The sequence below is a fragment of the Ambystoma mexicanum genome, chromosome 6q (assembly GCF_040938575.1).
Source record: "Ambystoma mexicanum isolate Mex_15411 chromosome 6q, UKY_AmexF1_1, whole genome shotgun sequence".
In the NCBI taxonomy this organism is placed as follows: domain Eukaryota; kingdom Metazoa; phylum Chordata; class Amphibia; order Caudata; family Ambystomatidae; genus Ambystoma; species Ambystoma mexicanum.
Genome location: NC_090937.1, coordinates 552,667,835 through 552,682,880, shown reverse-complemented (window position 1 = coordinate 552,682,880; position 15,046 = coordinate 552,667,835).

Sequence of the window (15,046 nt, the reverse complement as noted above, 5' to 3'; positions counted from 1 at the left end):
AACACTGTACGTAGAACACCCACGCGCATGCTTAGCACACCCTTGCCCATACGAATATCGTGCCTGTCCACAACTGTCTGCTGCACGTGTGTCGCACTTTTAATTAGTTCGGAGACATTAACATTCGCCAACGTGTTCTCAATGTCATCATGTGACCACACCCGCGCTAAGCGCTAAGCTTAACGAACACTGTCCAGGCCCATGGACACCTAAAAAATGTTTTTTTCCAGCAATCCAAAACTTTCCAGAACTTTCCCAGGAAAGGTATTTTCCTGGGAAAGTTCAGCCTTACACATGTCCCACCCTATGTCCCTGGTGAACTGCATACTTTTTGGAATTTTTTGATCCATCTCGTGGTGTTCTAAATGATCAGGGACAGTGCGGGTGTCTGCGAACACATCAAAAAATCTGAGCAGGGGGAATTAAAATATAAATAGTGTGCCCCATTTCCCCTTTGAGGTTGGCTCAGAAAAAATACTTTTTAAAGGTTTTTTTTGCATATGCTTCAAAAACACCTTGTATTTTGTATTTTTTTGGTGGGGTTTTCCCTTATTTCCCTCCAAAAATCTTCACATTAGCTTCTCCAAAGCAACCCTTATGTTCCAAAACAGCATGGCATTTACCACAAAAAGTAATCAACATTACCAGAGTCAATGTTGTCATTGTTGCAAAAGAATATGCCAGCTCTAAGCATAAAAGGAAACATACCTCGGTTGACTAAACACCTACCAATATTTTGCTGAGGACATAAAACAGAACTATTGTCACATATTGCCCTAGGTACCAAACCAGATAAAATTACCTTGATATTTATAAATAGTTTAATTACTGCCTGATTCAAGTTTTCTAGACCTTTTAACAAAGTAGGGACACTGACATAACCCAAATGCAAAGCACCACAGTGCAGGACAACCACATGTGGAGTGTTAACCCTAGCCATATCTTGGCAAACCTCTACCATTGCCTGCTAATTCATACCGGGCACAGTGCTCAACACCACCTCCACTCCTTGTCCATCAAAATTCTTTCCCAGATTCCTACATTTGGCATACTGCTCCAAACCATTCACAAACATATCTCCAAGCACCACCACCATGACTTTCTCCATCTCTGCCATCTTTACTACACACAGCCTCTCTCAATATGAAGCAGAACCTCAACACCTGATTGGCTAATCCCCTCGAAATATATTCCCATTTCATGCTCAGAAGCCCCTGATGTGGCATGTCCTGTCTGCGAACAGCCACGCTGTCCGCGGAGTGCGTAAGTAACACTAGGGCAGCCCTTCTACCCTTTCCAATTCACTCTCTGCACCATTCCCTCATTGGCTACTGTTAAGCAGTCACACAACCATCCACCAATCACATGCAAGACCTCTACATCTAACTCGATCAGCACTTTAGATGTACTATTGATTACTCAGAGCACAATTGAGCTGTGACTGCAAAGCACCTAAAGCAACTACTAGTAAACTCTCTAGCATTTCTACTTGCAGATTCATGAAGATCCACATGCATGAACACAAACTACAGGTATGAATAATTTTTGCACAGTACATCATACATGCCAATATTCCGATCCACCTGCAAAGTTGTCTGCTCTCCAAATTTTGATTTACCAATATTATTAACTGAAATGTGCAAACTGTTATTTTCTTCAGTCATTCTATCATTTCTTTAATCACTGCTACGTATTTAACAACATTTCAACCATGATAGCATGTAATGCATTATAGTGCATAAGAGGTACATACAATTTCCTTTCTGTACATTCTGCATACTTCACATACATTCTATCATTTCAACTTATTTTACAAATGAACTATATTAGTAATCAGACACAATACACACAGCTATCTAACAAAGTGCCATTTCATGTTACAAGATGGGAGAAATAACAGTATAATTATGGGAGAAGGCTTTCTAGTGTGTTGTAAAATGACACACAGCCAGGATGAGTACATGCATCTGTATTCATGCACATAGATAGCCAATATCATTTGAAAGGCTCATAGCTGAAACAACACCACTGCCTCTACAACTGTTCTTCCAATCTAGACAGCTCTCTCATTCCGGCTGGTTGCCCATTCAGTTCTAGATTTCACGACAGCATTTAACTATGCACAGGTTCAGTCATATCTGTCACATCATCTACAAGTGTGTACAGCGTTGTAAAGCAAGACATACAACATCTCCCCCTTCCCTTCAGCCTGCAACACAAGCACCAGGTCCTTCCTTGCAACCCTTACTTTATTTCAGACTCTCCCATCTCCAACCACCACAGAATCATCCAGTACTTCACTAATCACCTACTGAGTAATAAACTGTTGACCCCATCACATTCTTCTGATTTATTTCCTACACCTTCATAAATACATACATTGCATACTTTTCCAAACTGTTCTTGCCATTTACACTGTAAAAATAGCAAACAAAGCATACGACTATTTCTTCTATCTCCTAACATCCAATAACACCACCTTACAAAGCCAAGTGTGTTCTGTTCGCTTACTATTGTACTAATTTCTAAAGCACATTCAACTAATAGATTCTACATAAAATATACAGAATGCACATAGGCAAAGAAAAGTGTATGTACATGCAATGCACAGTTATCAGAAAGCACTACTACTGCAAAAACAAAGAAATCCATGTCTACATTAACAACAGTGCTATTAACATACATATTTACTAACTTCTTTCTTTCACAATTGCAGTGAAAACCACTCTCCTGAAAAGCAGCAGCATCTGAAGTACGAATGAGAAGAAACCTACTCTTTCCATCCAAAAATGTAAGTGCAATACTGCCATAATGTTCTAACTGTTACTCAAACACTGTAGAATTCTAGTATTCTGGAACAAACAATTGTATGAACCCTGCAACATTAGATTCAGTATTAGTGCTTCTCCTCACCAGCTCCATACTTTCTTTTGCAATCTGAACACCAGTATAGTAACACACAAATACAAGAATAGCCTTCCCATCCTGATGTAGCAGCCCATTGCACAATCACACACCTCTATACACATCCTTACCATCATACTCAGTTACTCATGCACAAAACATACATACACGGCACAAAATCCCAACCCACACTTTCCTTTTTTCTCCAACAGACCTCAAAGAATGCCTACCAAAAAGCAACTCTGTAGAAAGCAACACAAAAGTAAACAAAATCAAACTAAAACACTCCAAAATAAGCTTCCACTTCTAGCAGAATTTGTACAAAAAGTTCAAACAAAACAGCTAATACAGTCATTAAGCAAAACAAAACAAGCTTCAGTATAGAAACTTTGCCTCCTCTTTCAAAATGTAAAACGCATCAGAAAGTGATTAACAAGACGGCAGCTACCACTAGTGCTAACACTGCACATATAAATCCTGATGTAGCGGCAAATAAGCATACCAAAAAAAATCTTTTACAACAAATTTTCCACTACAGAGTCCTTCAGAACCTTATAAAAACAGGAGAGAAATCACACACAACCCTTAAAACCTACCGTAGAAAATTAATCCTAGAAGCTCTTATAGACAGTGCAATCCTTCTCAAAAAGAAATTATTTATTTTAGTTTTAAACAGAATGAAACCACTAACAAAACTAAGTACTAAACTACAAAAAAACATCTCAATAAACCAAATATCAACAAAGATAACTTCACAAACATCTGTGGAGGTTAATGGAGTCATACCACAAGCACAAAACTCAGTATCACCTGTCAATTCCGCTAAACCAATACGTCCAGTCTACAAATGGCCCTGCACATCAACGTGTAACATTGCCAAAAAATCTTTCAAATCTTTATGCCACTTCCTCAATCAGTATGTGAAAGGCAAAGACAAATTAAAAATTAAAATACTTCAAAATATGGACCCCTGTCCAGTGCGCAAATACACAGGACTACAAGGACATTCATTACCCTGCATTTGTGGACCTGTGTGCAAAAACACCTGCCACCATATCAAAATGTTATCACCACATCATTCAACTATAAGAAATCTGGACTACGGAAAAAAAATAAAACAAAAATAAAAGAAATCTGGTCCATAAACTGTATTCTGCCAAAAGTCCTGCTTTAGCACTAGATAATTTAAATAACAATATTATATATGGTACAGCCAAAAAACTATTTGAAGAACTAGAGCATATCCAGAGAAAATATTTTGGAATTGAAAGACACTTACAAAATGCAATAGATTTACAACAGACTAGCAACAACCGTACAGATGGCAACCTTCTTTCACACATACAAAAAAGAAACATTAAAGTTTAAAAGTGCATCTGCCGAAGTACCAAACCCTGTGTGTGTGTGTTGCAGCAGGACTTTTTATAAAAATAGCACAAAAACTATGGACATGTACAAAATAGAAGAAAAACCTGTGGGAAACCACTGAAATAAATGAAGAGCCATCAGAAACTGGTCAATTTCAACTTCTATATCCTGCTACAGAACTCAATATTTTAGACCTTTACACAATTCACCCATTACACTCTACGGACACCATAGAGGATGCACTGGAAACTTACCAAATGCGACAAGCCAAATGATCTCCAATCAGCATAAAAAGGTATAGAAGCACATGCCTTTCCTCTACTCTTTCCTACTGGAAATGGAGGGAGGTACAATGATAGACCCACACAAATAACAGCATCAGAATACCGCTCTTTACAAATGATCCCAGATTCTGACAAAATGTGGAATACATATCCCACCTTCTCTTTGAAAGTGAACTAGCAACTCTATGCTACAGAATTGCACACACATTTAAATCAGGTACCCATTTTCAAAATATGTCAGCTACGGAATTACTACAAAAAGTGTAAGAAAAAGATGAGATTTTACAGTCAAGCATTACAAATCTTTTAGCTAACATGCGTGGTACAAAAGAATACTGGTTCCAACGTCACGGAGATGTATTCTGTATGATAAGAAACCTTAGCCCACCCACTTGGTTTGTGACATTACGTTGTGCAGAATATGCATGGGAAGATTTACATGATTTCCTATGCATAGCATACAAAAACAAACATAGATATAAAAACACCAGGAGAACTCTTCATTCTAGATCCTGTGAATGTATCAAGATATTTCCATCATCGCTTCATTGCTATGCTACACTACATTTGTAATAAAACTGTTCCTCCCCTCGGAGAAGTGCAACACTTCTTTTGGAGAAAAGAATACCAAGCCACAGGAGCACCACACATCCACATGCTTTTGTGGATTAAAGATGCTCCTAAATTTGGTCAGGATAGTGATGCCACTATTTTGGAGTTGATCCAAAAATATGCCACTTGTGAAATCCCTTCACAAACATCACATAGTGACCTTCATGCACACATTTTACAATTTCAAACACAGAAATGTGGATAATATTGTTGTTGCAAATATAAAAACAAAGGGAAATACTACAACAAATGCTGCTTTGGTTTCCCTACCTCTTTGTGTGCGTTGCTTCTTTGAACTACCTCTTCAAAGAAGCAACGCACACTTCCAACAAATGTATTGGACACAAACTGTCAGGTCCCTTCAAATTTTCAACTACAACTGGTGTATATTGCTACACAAATGTAGCAATAAATATTCTATTCCAATTGCTACCAATTATTGACAACATTTACTTACACGGTACAGACCAATTGTGTTTGCAAATGTTAGTCCTTCATAGAAATGCAACCAACAATCCTGTGTTCATGGAATAAGACAGAAATTGGACTACTGTGCTGGAATGGTCAAATTCACTATAAACCCGCAAGAAGATCCACACAAATGTCTAATGTACTTTTAAATCTTCCAGATTTCACACATGTGTAAATATATATGCACTCTTTGCAGGCATGTAGTACTAAAGAAGGTCCTAATGAACACTTCAAGTATGTATCCATACCTAACTGTGAATCCATTCCATTGCAGCAACTTGTACAAAATGCAAACCATGGCAGATTATGTACTACCTGCAATTCCGATAATCGTGCCACCTTACAGATACAGACACATAGTAAATACGTAATAGTAATGCTTTTACGTTATAATGCAGATGGTACCAAAAACAACTGCAAGCTGACTGGATTCACATATGGTCAAGTGTGACTTGGTAAGAAAACCTTCACAACAATAGGTCTAATCTACCATGCAGGAGTCACAACCAATGCAGGTCACTACATTGCATACATAAAAAAAGAATTGTGGATGGATCGAATGTAATGATAGTACCATTACTCTAAAGAAGAGATTACCAGCAAATCTTGTAAATGCTTACTTAATATTCTTAAAACCAAAATGTAATAACTAATCTGTGTATGAACATAAACAAAACTAGAACTTCAACATTATGACCAGTTAGAATACGCCAACAGGTATCTAACTGCCCCAAGAATCTGCAACAAAGAAACAGATAAATGAATATCACTACAATTAAACAAGAAATACACAGTTAGAATATGCCAACATGTATCTAACTGACCAAATAATGTGCAACAAGCCAACAGATAGATGAATACCAATAAATGGAAAAAGAAATAAACAAATAGAATACACCAACTGCTATCTAATTGCAACAATACTACCACCACCTCCAACTGAAAAACCATACACCTATTCAATTCCATCTATTGAAATCAATGAAATAAATATATTGTACGAGAACGTAGAAAGTTTTTTTTTTTTAATCCAGCATGGATTTTTTCCCCACATGATTTGATCAACAAACACATGAACTGAGCAAATTGCACAGTACAATGGTTTGAACTATAGTACTTCTAAAGTACTAACTGTGATGGTCGACAGAATACAGAAATGTCTCCTATGCAATGCAATACTCATTATAAACTACCTACACTAACATGTGATTTTTTCTTTTATCACAGTGATTGAAAAAGAATGTGTGCTCCAACTACCCATGTCACGAAAAATTGCATACAACCACAAACAGTGAAACAGTAAGTATATAATGATTGGACTCACAAACACCACAGCATAACACACCCATTCAATCAACCATCTGACCATAAACCACAATCCAAAATGTTTGCTTCAATGGGTATCTTATGCTGCAGCACTTGTGGCCAAAAACTACAATCTTAACTGCATGGCCTGGCCAAAACTCTTCAAACAGCATAAACAAAGGAAATATAATAATTGTATTATATAATAGTATATAATAATGACACTCACAAACACTGCAACATAACACAGCCATGCAAACAAACACCTCAGCAATAAATACAACCAAAAATGCCTAGAGTCTTCAATACCAACAATCTGAACACAATTTAACAAACAAACAAACACACATCATCTCACTATCCTATAAACACCATTACACTACTACCAATCAGTACTCACATTTTGAAAACATATCCCCCCAAGCAGCTGATTTTTCCGCGGCTGGAATGTTTGCATGAGAAAGGTGCGAACTACCAAAAGTTTGCACCTTTCTCATGCGAACACACTTACATACTATGGGGGCTGCAGGGGGTTTCCCCCGCCACCCCCGCTCACTATACTCTTAAGTATAGTGAGCACAGTGTTGCGGGGAACACCCTGCAGCCCCCATTTTTTTGTTGTTGTGGGTGTGCTGAAGGGGTGTCCCCCGCAACACCTCGCTCACTATGCCACACAGTATAGTGTGTGGGGTGTTGCGGGGGACACCCCACAGCCCCCGCAGTCTTTTTTTTCTACTTACCTGCAATGCTACCACCAAAAGTTCTTTGGTGGTAGCATTTTCTTGTCGTTTTGTATTTTCTGACCTTTTTTTCGGTCCGATCGTACAAGACCACACCCCATAGAAACAAACACCTACCAAACAACCACAACCCAAAAACATAATACATCTACCTCAAAACTGTGCACTTCAATTAACATTCTAAAAAATAATTACAACCAACGTACAAACTCTTCAATACATACCCTATTCACCCAATGCTCTTCTAATGACCCAAAAACAACATCATACTAAACTAAAATAGCCAGTAGTGCGCCCAGTGTTTAGTATGTCCACGGACAAGCACTGACCGCAGACACTGCAAACACATCACAGCCTTCTTCCACCTAAACAAATACAGCATTTGACCCATCTCTTACTCCCCCACCCTCTCCAAGCACTCATACACACCAACATACTCCCCAAAATTGGATTTATGCTCACTTCCAGTGCATGTCCACTCATCTATTATGGCGGGTGCATCGAAACAATTTGACGCACATCACGCTTCATCCCAGCTAATCAGAGAGCACATCGTGTGTCTGCGGACATGACGTAAACCGATTCTCCAATCGGTATCCTGTCCGCGGAGCGAACAGGGAAGTGTGTCCGCGAAGAGGATATAGATATCATGAATTTTTTTAGACCTACTTTTGGTCGTTTTAAAAAAAACTACTGGATGGATTTTCACCAAATTTACTAAAGCACGCTTTTGCGACCAAGCCGCCACAACAGAAATTTCTTCTCCATTCAGTCTATGGGAAAAAGAGACATTTTGGGACCCCCCTATAATGTTGCCCCCCCTTGACCAAACCTCACCAAACATTGCAAAAAAAATCAGAGTGGGCCAGAAACGTTTTGCAAACTTTGGTGAGGATTCGTCCAGGGAGAGTGAAGTTATAAGCCACCCAAAAAGTGCTCTTCCTATGGGTTTAGCAACTTAACCATAACTACATGTCCACTACCACAGGCCATGTAATAAATACATATTATTTTTATTATTATTATTGTTTTTTTTTACCTGGCTGTAGGCAGCTCTCGGGCCCTTTGGTCCTTTTTTCACCCCTGATGCCACTTCTTGCACTCTTGCTGGAATCAGCCCACCTGTGTCCAATACCACCCGAATTGCAGTCTGAGTGTTGGGTGCAAGGGTCCTTTACACCCAACACCCAATATGTATGTGTTCTCATTGACTACCTGATCACAGTTTTGCAGCCTTGTTTGTTCCTTGCACTATTGCTCCTCCAGCCAATGCATTTAAAGGACTTCATCACATGTTCAATGTTTGTACCCCTCCTGCAGCCAAAGCCCTCCTCTCACCACCACCTTCCATAGCACTATGAAGCCATTCACGCTGCATGTTGGTGCAGTACAAAACACCTCAATTAATAATCGGTCCATTTGAGCTCACCTCTCTTCTAGAGCAAGAATGTTAAATGAGCAATTCCCTACTTGATCACCCTTACATGATGCTCCACAATAGATGTCGGAAATATTGCGCCAGGCCTTCACAGTATGTCTATGGCACTGCTGTCACTTTGAGGTGTCCCATCAGCCTGTCATAGTTTTTGAGGAGACCATACTTGAAGAAGAACTTCTTTTCCCCATTTTCAATACGGACATAGAGGTCCCCAACATGCAGTGCACGGTTGGAGGAAATCACATGCCATGTGACCAGTGGCTGTGACTTGGAGACAGTTGATGTGCTGGGACTGGGAAATGGGTGAGAAGGTGGACAAGGCCCTGAGCTTTCATGATATATAGTCATATATTATTTTGTTTTCCAATTTCAGATGTTGTTGGAAAAAGCTAATCTATAATAGAATCAAAGAATGCGAAGGATCAATGCACTAACCGTTCTAGGATGACAAAGCAGACTATTTTTGATTAGTGTTCCTGCTGGTCAGGCTATATATGAGAAATCATGTTTATCACTAGACTTCGCCCATCAGGGGGATCCTGGAAAGGCTCCCATTTTAATAGGCAGAAAAATCAAAAACTGCTTTGGCCTCTAACAATTCATACAGACTACCCTGGCTCAGAGGACTGACATAATTAGTACAGGTTATTTGAATTGCAGTGAGATGCAAAGAACACACTAAAACATCAATCCAATTAAATGCAAGCTTAATACCAGTCTCTAAGCACGGGACTGGGATTATAACCGCTGCTGCTCTGCGTTGCCTTGCTTTCAAGACAAATGATTGCCCCTTAGCTAATCCAATCTATGTTTCTAATATCCTACAGAAATGCAGAATATGCCACAGGCAAGGAACCTCCATCAATGCTCTTGGGTGGTTGAACCTTGAAAATGAGACTGCACTGGAAAGCCAAAAGGAATTTCAAACCCAAATACATTCGGACTGTGCGCAATCCGTTTTAAAGCAAAACTATACGCAGGAAGATAAATGGGTGGCTGGGAACTAAACTTTGGACCAAACAGGAACACAAGTATGATTCTCTGCAGCAGTACATGAAGATCCTACATTGACCATCTGGGAGGAATGAATGACCATGCACCACAAACTATCACTAAAATGGAAGACCCTGTCTCAAGTGTTCCTACAAAGCTAGATTTCAAATTGCTAGATAGATCATCATATTCATCCATCCACCCATCCATCCATCCATCCATCCATCCATCCATCCATCCATCCATCCATCCATCCATCCATCCATCCATCCATCCAAACAGATCACCTGCAAGAAGCACAGACTCCTCAGCAGGAGTTCACCCTTTGACAAACTAGCCTGCTGCCTGCTCCAAAGGCTTTACAAACTCTCTACCTGGGCAAAAAAAAAGGGCCCACATTCAGGCACGAGTATCTGGCATGTCCAAAAACATGGATGAACTCTTCAAAATTTGCAGGGAACTTGCCAACCCATTCGCTATGTCCTTTAACCCTACCCCTTGCCAGGCCCTTTGTAATGCACTTGCCACACACTTCACCTCCAAGACCCAGCACATACTGAACAGCCTTGCCACACACTCTTCCAAACCACCCGCTTTGCCCCCCCTTGGCTCCCCTGACAACTCACCTTCATCCTTCCTCCTTTTCGTCATTCGCCTCTGTCTCTCCGGAAGAAGTCCCCAGAGTTGTCAACTCAATGACAGTCTCTTCTGAACAGTTTGCCACTTGCTCATCTAGAACCATCAAGGACAACATTTCCTCTCTTGCCCCTGGTCTCACTGATCTTTGTAACCACTCCTTTGCTTCGGTTTCATTTCCATCCTCCCTCAAGCACTCCCTTTTGCGCCCCCTCCTTAAAAAAAATATCAGCAGACCCTTCCTACCTGGCCAAATATCGCCCCATTTCCATCAACACTTTCCTGGGGAAACTGCTTGACAAGTTGGCCCTCCCCCAACTTAACTCCAACACTGAACTTGTTGGCGGTCTTCTGAACACCCGTGAAGGACTGCTCTGATCCCTTGATACCAACTACCCTGTTGTCCTCGTCCTTTTTGATCCCTCTTCTGCATTTGTCACGGTGAATTACTCCATTCACATAAAAAGGCTCCATGGCACACTTTGTATATCGGAGCGGGCACTGGACTGGCTTACCTCCTTCCTAACTGACCACTCTTCCAAAGTCATACTAGGCACCTTCTCCTCCCCTATCTCCTCCTCCACCTTTGGCATCAACCCAGGGCTCCATTCTTTCGCCCTCGTTCTTTAACATCTACCTTACTCAGCTGGCACACCTCATTTCCTCCTTCTCCCCCAACTTCCAGTGCTATGCTGATGACACACAAATCTTCTTTAAACTTCCCACATATGCCCTTGAACCCTCCTTCATCCCAGACTGCCTCTCAGCCACCGAGGCTTGGTGTACCTCTAATGATCTTTGCCTCAATGCAAACAAAACTGATATCCTCCCTAGTGGGACCCCGGCACCTGACTTCATCCATTCACTCTGGCCTTCTTCCATGGGCTCTCACCCTGCTCCCTCTTCGGAAGCCAGAAACCTCAGAGTCATCTTCGACTCCTCCCTCTCCTTCTTACCTCATAACCAGGACATTGCTAAGAAGTCCCACTTTCAGCTTTTCCTTCTGAAAGGAATTCTACCTTTTCTCACCTTCCCCAGAGACTCAATGTTACCCAGGCTCTGCTTCTCTCTAGGATTGACTATTGCAATTGCCTCCTCCTTAATCTACCTTTGTCCACTCTGCAACACCTCCAGCTAATCCAGAATAGCGAAGCAAGACTTATCCTTGTCCTCAATCCTAGGGACCGCATCTCTCCTGCCCTACAAAGCCTTCACCTAATTCTGATCGCAGAACGGATTAAATCCAAATCCCTCTTCATCATCCACAAGGCCACCTGGGGCCAGGATCACTCTTTCTGATCGAATAATCCCCTCTAGACACCTGTGTTCCTCTGGCACCAACTCCTTGCATTTGAATCGGTTTGTTAAAAAGAAAGCAGGTGGTTGATCACTTTCCTCAGAGGGCTCCCTTCTTTGGAACAGCCTCCACCTCCCTCTTTGTCTTGAGCATGACCTCCTTGGGTTCTGGAAAAGCCTGAAGACCTTCCTCTTTACCTCTGTCTTACCTCCCACTCTCTCTCCCGTGCTAATCACACAATAGCTTGACTGGTTTGTAGGGCCCTTATGTATCCTCGGGGCCTAGACCTCCCACGTTTTATCATCCGAGCTACTGTCTATCCTCCGTACTTGCCTCGGATCACCCTCCAACACTGGAAGTTGCACTTACCTTTCTTCATAGCACTTCACCTGCTGCTCTCCATGAGCACCACAGCACCTATCCCATACCCCTCTCCCCTCTGCACTTGCATGTTCTGAACACTCACAAGGCATAGTAGGTTTGTCTTCCCCTCCCAATTGTCTCTTCTTATTTTGTTGTATTTAATTAATTAATATTGTTGCAATTACTGAACAAAAAATAAATAAATATTATAAATGGAGGATGTGGTGGCCTTGAATAGCCTGCTCAAGATAAAGCCAAAGAAATAATAACTGATACCAATAAAAATGATGCAGCATAGACTAAACACCATACCACCATATCTGCCACGTGTCCCCAGTTTGTATGAGCAACCCAAAGATGCCAATGGAAGTATACACATGATTCTGAGAAAAATCACATAGGGCAATTTGTACAAAGAAGGCATTACAAGGTTAGTTTGGAAGACTCTGTTATATGTTTAAGCAGTTTGGTTCTTTATGTTTTCCATAAAAATGTAACCTTGCTGCCTGTAGTGTGACACGTTTCTTCTGTCTTATTGGGCCACTCCCATGGATATAGTCATGTGGAGGTCAATCACCAGTTGCACCTTGGAGAACAGCAACAGACTTGCAGATACATCTCAATTAGCCCTCCATTCGGGTTGTGAGGGAAATCATTGTACAGTCTACAAATCTTTCCAACTCTTTGCTCAGTTTTTAAAACAAAGATGGGGCTCTCAGAGATCCTATCACGAAGTGGCAATATTGCATTTACTGTTAATGCACCTCATAGTTGAATAATGAGTTTCTTTCAAGTCCAGCTGTGTGATGCTTTGTACATATCCTTTCTGCAAACTGCAGAAAATAACTTGACCAAAATACACACAAAAAAGACACATATGTGCAACAGTCACAGTACAACCCAGTGCTAATATTCAATTTATTGGGCTGAGGCTTAATGAACTTTTGTAGAGAAATAAAGTTTCTAAGGCATTGTCTTTGAAAAAACAACCTGTACACTAGGGGCATGCATGTTCTAAACAGGTGTAATGGCCATTGAAAGCCATGATTCCAGCCCGCAAAACAAGTGTAACGAGCAGTCCATGGAGGGAATGAGCAGTACCAAGATACCCTATTTTTTGCAGAATAACCCGGTTGTTGACTGCCGATTCGAATAAATGGAAAATATCACTCGTTGGTTGTGCCCAATAGTCACAACCTTTAAAAGCAGGCAAATGCCGGCCTCCTTTTCTCTGTAGGCAGAAGCTGAGTTTACAGGCTATACACATCTTTAAAAAAACGTGTTGTTCTATGCATATAATGATCTTAGTGTTTCTCACTATATTGTTGGTTGTTCATACACTGTTTTCCGTTCCAGAGCAACAGTTTGTCACCAGTCGTTGACACATATGGTGATCCATTCTTGTGTATATCATATTGCAGTAATATTGTAACATTATTTTTCTTAGTATACTGGAACAATGCTATGTGATGCCACTTCCTGTTTTGTCAAAGTGTGAAAGGTTGTGTACCATCACTTCCTGGGATGTAAAATCGGGCGGGGTCAAATTACATCACTTCCCCTGATGTCACCAGAGGCCAAGGGTTGTGCAATGTCACTTCCACTACCCCTTGCATTTTGTTGAGATGACGTCCCTGCCAGTCAAGCCAGCTAGATGGCAAAGACGAATCACAGCTTTCTGCGTATCCGAGACCCATTGACATTTGAGCAATTCCGACTCAAAATAGCCGGCTTTTCCCAACTTCTTTAAGCTTGAAGCTGTTGCTGCTGCTGAGCCCAGAACTGTGTTTGAAACAGTCAACTTGCTAACTGACTCAGCTCCAAATCGATGCCTTAGAAAGTGCCCAGAATCCCAGATCAATGCTATTGAGCCCAAAAAGAAAATAGAATGTATCTGGAAGGGATCTGTTCCCATAGCCTGGTTTTAAGCACCTACGTGACATTTAACACCCCGCTTCATATTGCTTTCAAAGACGTATATGCATGCTTGAAATCGCTGTAAAGACGATTGCCTGTATACCCTTTTCTTCAAAGTCAGAGTGCTCCTTTTAACTTAAAGTGTACATATTGTGTGTATTTCATTACAGGGATGGGTCTTTAGTTTTTCTTTTACTGTGTCTGTCTCTTTAGTTTGATTGAAGTATTTTATTTTTAAAGAACTTTGGCATTTATTTTATTTGTGTATCGCTGTACTATTGCTGTCTGTATGCTTAATTGCTTGCTCAACCCCCTCCTGTAGAGTATAGCCTGCTTTAGGCCCATGCTACCTTAAAGAGGCGAAGGAGGTGGTACACTTATGTTGTGCTTGTTTCCACTTTTATGAAGGAGATCACGGCTTGTTTAGCAGTAGTGTGGGCCTCAGTAGGAACTTAGAAACCACAACTCATCTGTTATTCCTGCAAAGCAGCAGTAATTTTTTCATAGCCACCCTTAAGCAAAAAAGGTGCTATTTCGGAAAATATAGCATGGGCCTGATTCATCAAGATGTTACTAGATGGAAGTCGACCTTTACACATTTACAGGGTTAATCATTTCAAAATGTAACTCTGACTTAATCCTGATTTACTCAGAGTATGTAAAGGAGTAAGTCAGGTGTAAATCAGAGTTACTCAGAGTGACTCAGTCGTCAATCAAA